We start from the raw sequence: 8,982 nt of genomic DNA, 5'->3' as shown, positions 1-8,982 counted from the left end.
ATCTGACTTTCCAATGAAAATAAAATTAAATAAATAAATAAAAAGAAAAGTACAGTGAGATCCAGGGCTCTGATGGAGAGGGGACTTCCATAAGGACAGTCGCGAAGAGTCCCTGGGACTGGAAGTTGGGGAGCTTCCCCTGGGATGACTTGTTCACTCTGAAGCAAAGCATGGTAGGAGTGGGGGGCGGGGGTCTGGGACTGGATATTTTATTCTGGGTAGAACTGCTGTGTTAGGCACACAAGAGGAAATGCACATGTTCATGCATTCCTCTGTAAGTTGCTGAGCCACTGCCCATCTTAGGTTGAGCCTTTCATTTATTTATTTTCATGTTATTTGGAAGGGAGACAAGGAAACAGGTGGATGGAGAGAGATCTGCCTGATGCTTGCAACACCCAGGGCTGGACCAAGCTGAAGTCAGGAGCCCAGAGCTCCATGTGGATCTGCTGCGTGGGTAAGGGAAATCCAAGTACTCATTTTGATGCTTAGCACCAGGTGTGTTACAGGAAGTGGATTAGAAGCAAAGTAACCAGTCCTTTTTTTAAATTTATTTTTTTAAAGACTTATTGGAAAGGCAAATGTACAGAGAGGAGGAGAGACAAAGATCTTCTATCTGCTGTTGCACTCCCTAAATGGCCACAGTAGCTGGAGCTGAGCCAACACGAAGCCAGAAACTTCTTCCTGGTCTCCCACAAGGATGCAGGGTCCCATGGCTTTGGGCTGTCTTCTGCTGCTTTTCCAGATGACAAGCAGGGAGCTGAATGAGAAGTGGAGCAGCCGAGATATGAACTGGAGCCCATATGGGATCCTGGCATATGCAAGTCAAGGATTTAGTCACTGAACCATCGTACTGGACCCAGTAGCCAGTCCTTGAAGCAGGCACTCCCAAATGGAATATAGATACCCCTCCCAAGCTGTCACACAAGAGAATTAAATCTCTTTGTCTCTCTCACATATGCGTACATATGTGTGTGCATAAGTCTGTGTGTGTATAAAATCAGTGATGCTAGTCAGTAAAAGGAATAAACCACTGACACATGTACCAACAGGTTGAGTGTCAAGTGTGTGATTAAGTTAGAGAAACCTGGGACTGGTGTTTGCAGTGCAGCGTTTTAATCTGCTGCTTGTGGTGCTGTCATCTCATTTGGTACTTGTTCAAGTCCAGGCTGCTCTGCTTCTAATCCAGCTTCCTGCTATTGTATTTCAAAAGGCAGCAAAAGGTGACCTAGGTTTTTGGACTCCTTCTGTGAGGGAGCTCTTTTTTCTTTCTTTTTCCTTTTTTTTTTTTGTAAAGGCAGATATACTGAGAGGAAGAGAGACAGAGAGGAAGATCTTCCGTCCAATGATTCATTCCCGAAGTGACCGCAATGGCTGGTGCTATGCCCATCCGAAGCCAGGAGCCAAGAACTTCTTCCGGGTCTGCCACGTGGGTGCAGGGTCCCAAGGCCTTGGGCTGTCCTCGACTGCTTTCCCAGGCCACAAGCAGGGAGCTGGATGGGAAGTGGAGCTGCCAGGACATGAACTGGTCCCCACATGGGATCCGGGCACGTGCAAGGTGAAGACTTTTGCCAGGCACTCACCTCTACTTGTATAGTAGTAATATTTGGGCATTTTAAAAATGTATGTTAGCTGATAACTCTATTTGCACAGGTGACTGAGTAAGTAGAGCCCTATGATGTCAAATTGTTCTTATTGCTGCCAGAGAATGTCGGTGCCAAAACTCTGATTTGTGGAGCTTGTATTGTGATGTGGTAGACTAAACTGCTGCCTGTGATGCCAGCATCCTATAGCAGAGGAGTAGTGCCAGTTGCGCTACTTCAGATGCAGCTTCCCAGTAATGTACCTTAGAAGGTAGTGGGAGATGGCTCATGTCCTTGGGCCCCTGCCAAACATGTGGGAGATCTGGATGGAGAGCTATACTCCTGACTTCCTCTTGGTACCTTCCTGGCTGTTGTAGCTTTTTGGGCAGTGAACCAGAGATGGAATATTTCTGCCTGTGTTTCCCTCTCTGTAGCTCTTTCAGATAAACACATCTTAAAAACAAAGACAAAAGTACCCCTCAAATGTCTGATTTCTTTGTAAGGTGGGAGAGAATTCTTCAGGTGGAAATTGATTGGTTGTTGGTTTCCTTTTCAACACCTGCTGCTCCCTGGAAAGAGACAGCCTCTTCCTGTATGTTGTGTTGGAAGGGGCTAGCCTTTGCCCTGTGACCCCAGCAGTTGGCAGGACATCTGAGCCAGTTTCACTCTTCTTGGCACTTTGCTGACTGAGTTCTTGGGAATGATGATCTGTTTCTGTTGGAACTGGGGAGTATCTGATGATGAATATTCTGCTAAGTGGAGAAAGGACCCAGCGCCAATGTCTGGGCTCCTAGAGCTAGCCGTGCCTGAGGTGGCTATGTCCACTGGACGTCATGATGACGTGAGCCCATGAAGCCCAGCCCCCACTTAAGCCAGGTCAGCTTTGGTTTCTGTCACTCACAGCTAAGGGGGTTCTGCTCCATACATACAGTTCTGCTTAGGTAACTAGAACTTTTTGACTTGGAGCTGATGTGATAGATTAGACAGTTGAAGTACTTTTCCTCTTCTTCTGTGTTTTTTTTTTTTTTTTTTCTAGGAAGGTGCATGTGGCTGAGGGTAGAGATGGGGCTAAGTGAAGAAGAGTGAACGGTGAGCTGACTAGTGTGGCAGGGACTTAATGGGCCCCTTCCATTGTGGGTTCCAGGCAGTGGCAGAGGAAGTCTGGAGTCAGCAGGGAGATGAGGTAGAGGAGCAAGCCAGCTGTTTGGGGAACTTCCAGAACCTCCCTTTCCCTGGCCAAGATGGGAGTGCTCAGGGCAGCGCGCCTAGCTCAGACTCTGAGGGCTCTGCTGGGGTGGCTGTGTCTCACAGTAGAGGCCCTGGTGCTCTGTGCCTAGCCAGGACCTTACCTCTTTCACTTGCCAGAAAGAGCCTTGGGTGACAGCTCCTGGCACTTGGGCTGAGAGCTGATGTTCTTTTCATGAATTGTAGACTACAGATGATCTTAGGTAAAACCTGGGTGTCCCACATGACTGCAAAGGTCCAGCTACTTGGGACATGATCTTCTGCTTTCCTAGGTACATTAACAGGAATCTGGATCAGAAGCAGAGCTGGACCTGAAACTCTGATGCAGGATGCTGTGGCTACTTAACTCACTTTGCCACACAGTGCCAGCCCCCACTTGAGAGTTTTTGCGTTCACATGACCTCCTACTATGGATTGGATGGGATGGATAAAACATTTTTAATAATTTGATGAAATGTTTTAGTAATATTTTAAATAACTGAGAGCAAGGCTTGATTCTTTGGGGAGAGAGCTTTGTGATTGCTCATCCCCTTGCCTGCATGCCAGTCCAGAACTGTGCAGTGTCTGGGTTGGGGACGGCTGATTGTTTTTGTTACACGTGTGAGTTGTCTGTAGCCCAGTGAGGGGTAACTCACTCTGCACTGCCGAGTTGGTGCATGCGCCCCACCTATGTGCACAGGTGTCTGCCTGTCTGCACTCCCAGAATGCTGGAGGCACTGGGCGCCTGAGAGATGTGTGTTTTCTCTTAGAAAGCAGACTCTATTTGAAGCTGTGTAACAGGTTTTTCCAGAACTTCCAGTTTTGCAGAATCCACCTGCTCCTCTCCCCCCTAAGCCATTCCCATTCCTAAGTGAATGTTCCATTCGGCAGCCTTCTTGGCACCAGGCAGTCCCTGGATCTGAGGATGCCCTGTGCTGGGATCTGTTGCTGCCGGTGGAGCCCTTCTGTCGACTCCATCTGTCCCATCTGTGGAGGAACAGCGGTCCAGTTAAAACATGAAGTCTTACCCTCTCTAGAAGATTCCTTCATCAAAATATGCCCTTCCATTTTCCTCCAGATGCATCAGGCTCTGGCCAACTCCAGTCTGCTCAGGTCTTAATGTTTCTCTGAGCCTGGCTTTTCTGCCGGTGGGCACACACCATCACTTTCTATATAACCCTGAACTCTGAGGCAGTTCCAGGTGGGAAGCACATTCCTGTGTTTTCAGAGCCATGTTTTCTGCACTTGTGGACTGTCATGTAGGCTGGGCTGTATCAGCTGGCCTGTGGCAGGCACGGACACGCATGGTGTGGGCAGTTATGTCTGTGGTAAAGAGGAAGAGTTGACTGTGGAGGAGACCTGGGGAAACAGGGATAGAGAATATGGGGGCCGAGGAAGCCCTCTTTCTTGATGTAAGAAATGATTCTTGAACTTGTTGTGATGGGAAAGCAGGCTTTGTTCAAGACTGCCAGTCTGGCCATTGCAAGAGAAGAAAGAGGCTGGACTCAACTCCCACATCAGTCAGGAAATAGAGGGAGAAGAGATGGTCCAAGCCCACTGAAATTGTGGTCACATATTCAAGTGGTAGCATGAGAATTGCCCAGCCATTTCCTATCTGGTTAAGAGACCACCAATACCTGTAGGTTCCCACCCAAAAAGGAGGGGTCAGGGAACGATTAAAATCCCAAGACCCTTTCAAAGACCCCTTTGGTGTCTCTCCCTCTCTCGTTTCAAGAGGCATCCCACCTTCCGGCTCTCTCTTTCCCCTTCCCTCTTCTTGCCCTGCTCACCTGGTCACTTCACAACTAAAACTTCTCTGTCTACAACTGGCTCCTGGGTTTTTACTTATATATTAAGCTGAGGAAAGAATCCACTGAGCTTTTCTGGTAACAGGAGGAATCAGTGCAGGGACAGTCAGTAAGGGGCAACACCAGGGGTAGGGGGACCTTGCTAAACTGACCTGACAGGACTCACATCAAGGGCAAGCCAAGGCAGAGGATGAAGAACTCCACTTGGAACCAGGGGTAAGGATTCTCTTGAAGCTGACTTAGAATTTTTTAAAAATGGTTTGAATGGCAGAGAAAGAAACAGAAGCAAAGCAGGATCATCCCCCACATGCTCTTTCACTCTCCCAGTGCCTGCAACAGCCAGGGCTGGGCTGGGCCAAAGCCAGGAGCCAAAACTCTTTCTTGGTCCCACTTATGGGCATGGTTGCCCCAGCACTTGGCCCATTTTCCACTACTTTTCCAGGTGCAAAGCAGAGAGCTGGATCAGCAGTGGAGCAGGCAAGGGTCAGACTAGTGCTCTGATATGGAATGCTGATTTTGTCATTGGGTGACAGAGATCCAACCACTTGAGCCATCGCCACTACCTCTAATGGTGCACAGTAACAGGATGCTGGAATCCACAGTGGAGCCAGGTCTCCCAAGTATTCTGGTCAAGGGAGATGTAGATGTCTCAAACTCTTTTAATTGCTGCCGCAGGGGTCTGCTCCAGAGTTAGCAGGAATCTTGGCTGAAACTGAATCAGGTGGGCCTGACAGAGACAGGAGGGATGTGGAAGGTCAAGGCTAAGGCCTAGTTGAAAGCAGGACTCGGGCTGATGTGGTGCAGTGGGTTAAGCCATTGTTTGCATTCCATTTCAAATTCTAGCTGCTCTGCTTCTGATCCAGTTCCCTGCCAAGCTACCTGGAAAGGCAACCCATGATGGTGCAAGTACTGGGGCTCCTGCCATCCATGTGGGAGACATAGATGGAGTTGTTGTTTCCTGGTTTTGACCGGATCCAGACGGGGCTCTTGTGGCCCATTTGGGGACTAGGCCAGTGGGTAGAAGTGTGTTCTCTCACTCCCTTCCCACTCTGATCACCTTGCCTTCCAAGTAAATAAGTAAGTAAGTAAATCTTTAAAAAGGAGGGTTCAGAAGAGCTCAGTGAAGTTTGCTCAGAAGTCTTTGTGTCACCTCGTGTTCAAGATAAGAAGAGGAATTTTTTTTCCTCTGAACAACCCATGTGGTTCACTTTCGCAGGGTCACCTTTTGGTTGTTAGACACCAGCTGAACAACCTTTTGATTTTTAGGACTCAGCAGTACAGGGTCCTTGCTGGATGCTCCAGGCATTTTCTTGAGGGAGACTCACAATCTGCTGTGGTAGAGGTCCCTTGATGTTGAGAACAAATTAGCCAGCTTCTCCTTGCTGGTTTTTTAAGATCTGGAGAGGGGAAGGATGGCCTGCAAGACAGCCTAGAGTTCCCATAGGGATCTATACTGTCAGGTTCAGTTCTAGTGATGCCCTCTCTAGCATAGGAGAGAAGTTGGATGCTCAAGAAATTGACCCTTTGGTAAGAAACAACAAAATTTGAATAGTCAGTTCCAGTTTACAAGTAGGTAGTAGCATAAGCAGTGTAACGTCACTGTCAGGAAGTGACACACAGCTCAATGGCAGCACATGGGAACAGAGTGTCTTTACTTGTGGGATCCTCTGTGGTTCTCTAAGGCTTGTAGAAGCTCTCCCTACAGGGCTAGTAGTGGACACTGGTGAGTGTGTTGGGAGTGCAGCAAGGAAGGCTGCCTGAGTTCTAATCCCTGAGACATCCCCTGGGCAGCAGTGGATTGTTGACCCTCCCAGTATCTGTTTCAAAATGGGATGTAATCCTTGAGTGAACATGGATTGAGTACATCTCACATGCCAGGCTCCTGTGAGGATTTGACTGGTTTCACCTCATGTAATAAAAACCTCGTGAGGCTGATCTGTATCCCAGACAGGAAACAGAGACCTTAACAAATTACCTGATGAATCCACAGATGACAAGGACATGCACCTGAGATGGATTGGGGATTGGGGATGGGGAGACTACTTGGTACAGTGGTTAAGACACCTTTGGGAATGCTTGCATCCCATTTTAGCGTGCCTGGGTTTGAGTGGTGGGTCTGCTTTGATTCCTGTTCCCGCTGATAAACACTCTGAGGAAGCAAGTAATACCTCAAGTACATGGAACCTTGTCCATGTGGGAGGCTTGGATTGTGTTCTGGGCTCCTGGCTTTCGCCTGGCCCAGTTTTGGCTATTGTAGGTATTTGAGGAGTGAATCAGTAGCTGAAAGGTCTCTCAATCTCTCAGATTTTCAAATACTTACTTTGAAAATAAATAAATTGGAAAGCAATTTTTAAAAAAGATGTATTTGCATTGCTTCTCGGCCTTTTGGCTAAGATCAAGTGTAGTAAGAAAAGATTTATTTGTTTATTTGAAAGGTAGAGTTAAGGAGAGAGAAAGGAAGGGAGAGGCAAAGGGAGACACAGACACATTTTCCATGTACTGGATTACTTTCTAAATGTCTGTAGAAGCAGGGGCCAGGAGCTTCTTGATCTCCCACGTGAGTTAGGGGCCCAGGAACTTGGGCTGTCCTCTGCTGCTTTTCCAGGCTAGTAGCAGGGAAGCTGGATAGGAAGTGGAACAGCTGGGGCTCAAACTGGCTGCAGGCAGTGGCTTAATCCACTATATCACAGCACAGGCTCCTAAAAGTTAGTTTATTTTCCTTCCTTCCTTCCTTCCTTCCTTCCTTCCTTCCTTCCTTCCTTCCTACCTACCTACCTACCTACCTTCCCACTTTCCCTTCCTTCTTACCTTTCCTTCCTTCCTTTTCCTTCTTTGCAGAATACTGCATTTTTTAAAAAATGGGTTTGGCACTTACAGAGCTCTTGATAGGTGTACCTAGCATTTTTCCCACAAGGTGTACATGGGAAAATTGGAGCCATGTACACCACAGTGCTGGACCCCTGAGCTGGAACTTAACCTCTGTGATTTGAAAATAACCACCCTTCAAAACATTCTTGGTTTATGGTCCTGCAGGCTGCAACTGAACTTAGGAGTGTGTGTGTGTGTGTTTGCCCAGCCAACCTCAGGTGGGGGCTTCACTCTGCAGATGAAATCTGAGATGGCCTTTCGTGGTGGGGGTGGCTGCTATGTATTGCCAGAGCTCTGGTATTCTTCCCCTGTCCCTGTGAGTCCACAGCCCTTAATGGCCACTGGGTAGGCTTAGCTGGGGTGCACCAGACCAGTTGTTTGGAGGTGCTTCCACCTCTGGGGTGTTGGCGTGTGCTTGGTAGGTGGGTGTAAGTAGACAGGAAGCTGGAATCAGGCACAGAGCCAGGACCTGAACCCAGGAGCCTTGATGGGGGATGTGGCTGTCCCAAGTGACATCTGAACTGTGCCCAAAGCTCACCTCTGACCCTATCTTTCATGGAAGTTATATACGCAATAACATTTTTCTGTTTGTTAATTTTTTAAACAAATCATTATTTTGAAATCGTTTGACTCACAGGAAATTGCAAAAATAGTTCCGAGAGTTCCTGTGTTACCTTTACCCAGCTTCCCACCCTGGTATCTTAAATAAATATTGTACCATCAAATTCAGGATGCTGACGCTAGCGTTTCCCATTAGCTTGACTAGTATATCTGTTTGGAATGTTAAAGTGGTTTTTTTTTTTTTTTTTTTTGGCCCTTAAAATTCTTTAACATAGTTGTTCAATTTTAATATAAGACTTTCTCTCCCCTCTTGCTTCTGAGTAGCAAACTAAAGTAAGTGCTGCTATTCAACAGATGAGGGGTAAGACATGGCTTCAACAAGATCACCCAGTTGTAGCAAGCTTCTGAGCTGGAACTTCTTGTAAAAAAATTATTTATTTGAAAGGCAGTGTTAGAGACAGTGAGTCTCAGAGATCTTTCATCTGCTGGTTCCATCCTTAGATGGCTGTAATGACCAAGGTTGAGCCAGGCCAAATCTGGGAGCTAACAGATTCATCCAGGTCTTCCACACAGGTGGCAGGGCTTGCAACCTTGGGCCATCTTTCCCTGCTTTTTCTAGGCCATTGGCAGGGAGCTAGATTGGAATTGGAGTGGCAGGAAGCAAACTGGTGCCCAAACCAGGGATGCTGGTGCATAATCAGTGACTTTACCAGTACACCACAGTGCTGGACCCCTGAGCTGGAACTTAACCTCTGTGATTTGAAAATAACCACCCTCCAAAACATTCTTGGTTTATGGTCCTGCAGGCTGCGACTGAACTTAGGAGTGTGTGTGTGTGTGTTTGAAAAAAGAGCATGTGAGCTAGAGAGAGAGCGTGAGTTCAGACACAAGCGAGCTTAGGGTGGTTGCACTCGTGTGCACATGTCTCCCTGTGCTCTGAG

The 8,982-nt window shown here is 47.5% G+C and overlaps 1 pseudogene; it reads left to right on the top strand.

Annotated features, from left to right (window-relative positions):
* Window positions 1–6,981: 6,981 nt before the first annotated feature.
* Window positions 6,982–7,056, top strand: LOC118760151 (U2 spliceosomal RNA; annotated as a pseudogene).
* Window positions 7,057–8,982: the final 1,926 nt, after the last annotated feature.

Source organism: Ochotona princeps, chromosome 19 (genome assembly GCF_030435755.1).
Source record: "Ochotona princeps isolate mOchPri1 chromosome 19, mOchPri1.hap1, whole genome shotgun sequence".
NCBI classification, from domain to species: domain Eukaryota; kingdom Metazoa; phylum Chordata; class Mammalia; order Lagomorpha; family Ochotonidae; genus Ochotona; species Ochotona princeps.
The sequence above is the reverse complement of the archived record's forward strand: the minus strand, read 5'-3'. Positions and strand labels throughout refer to the sequence as shown.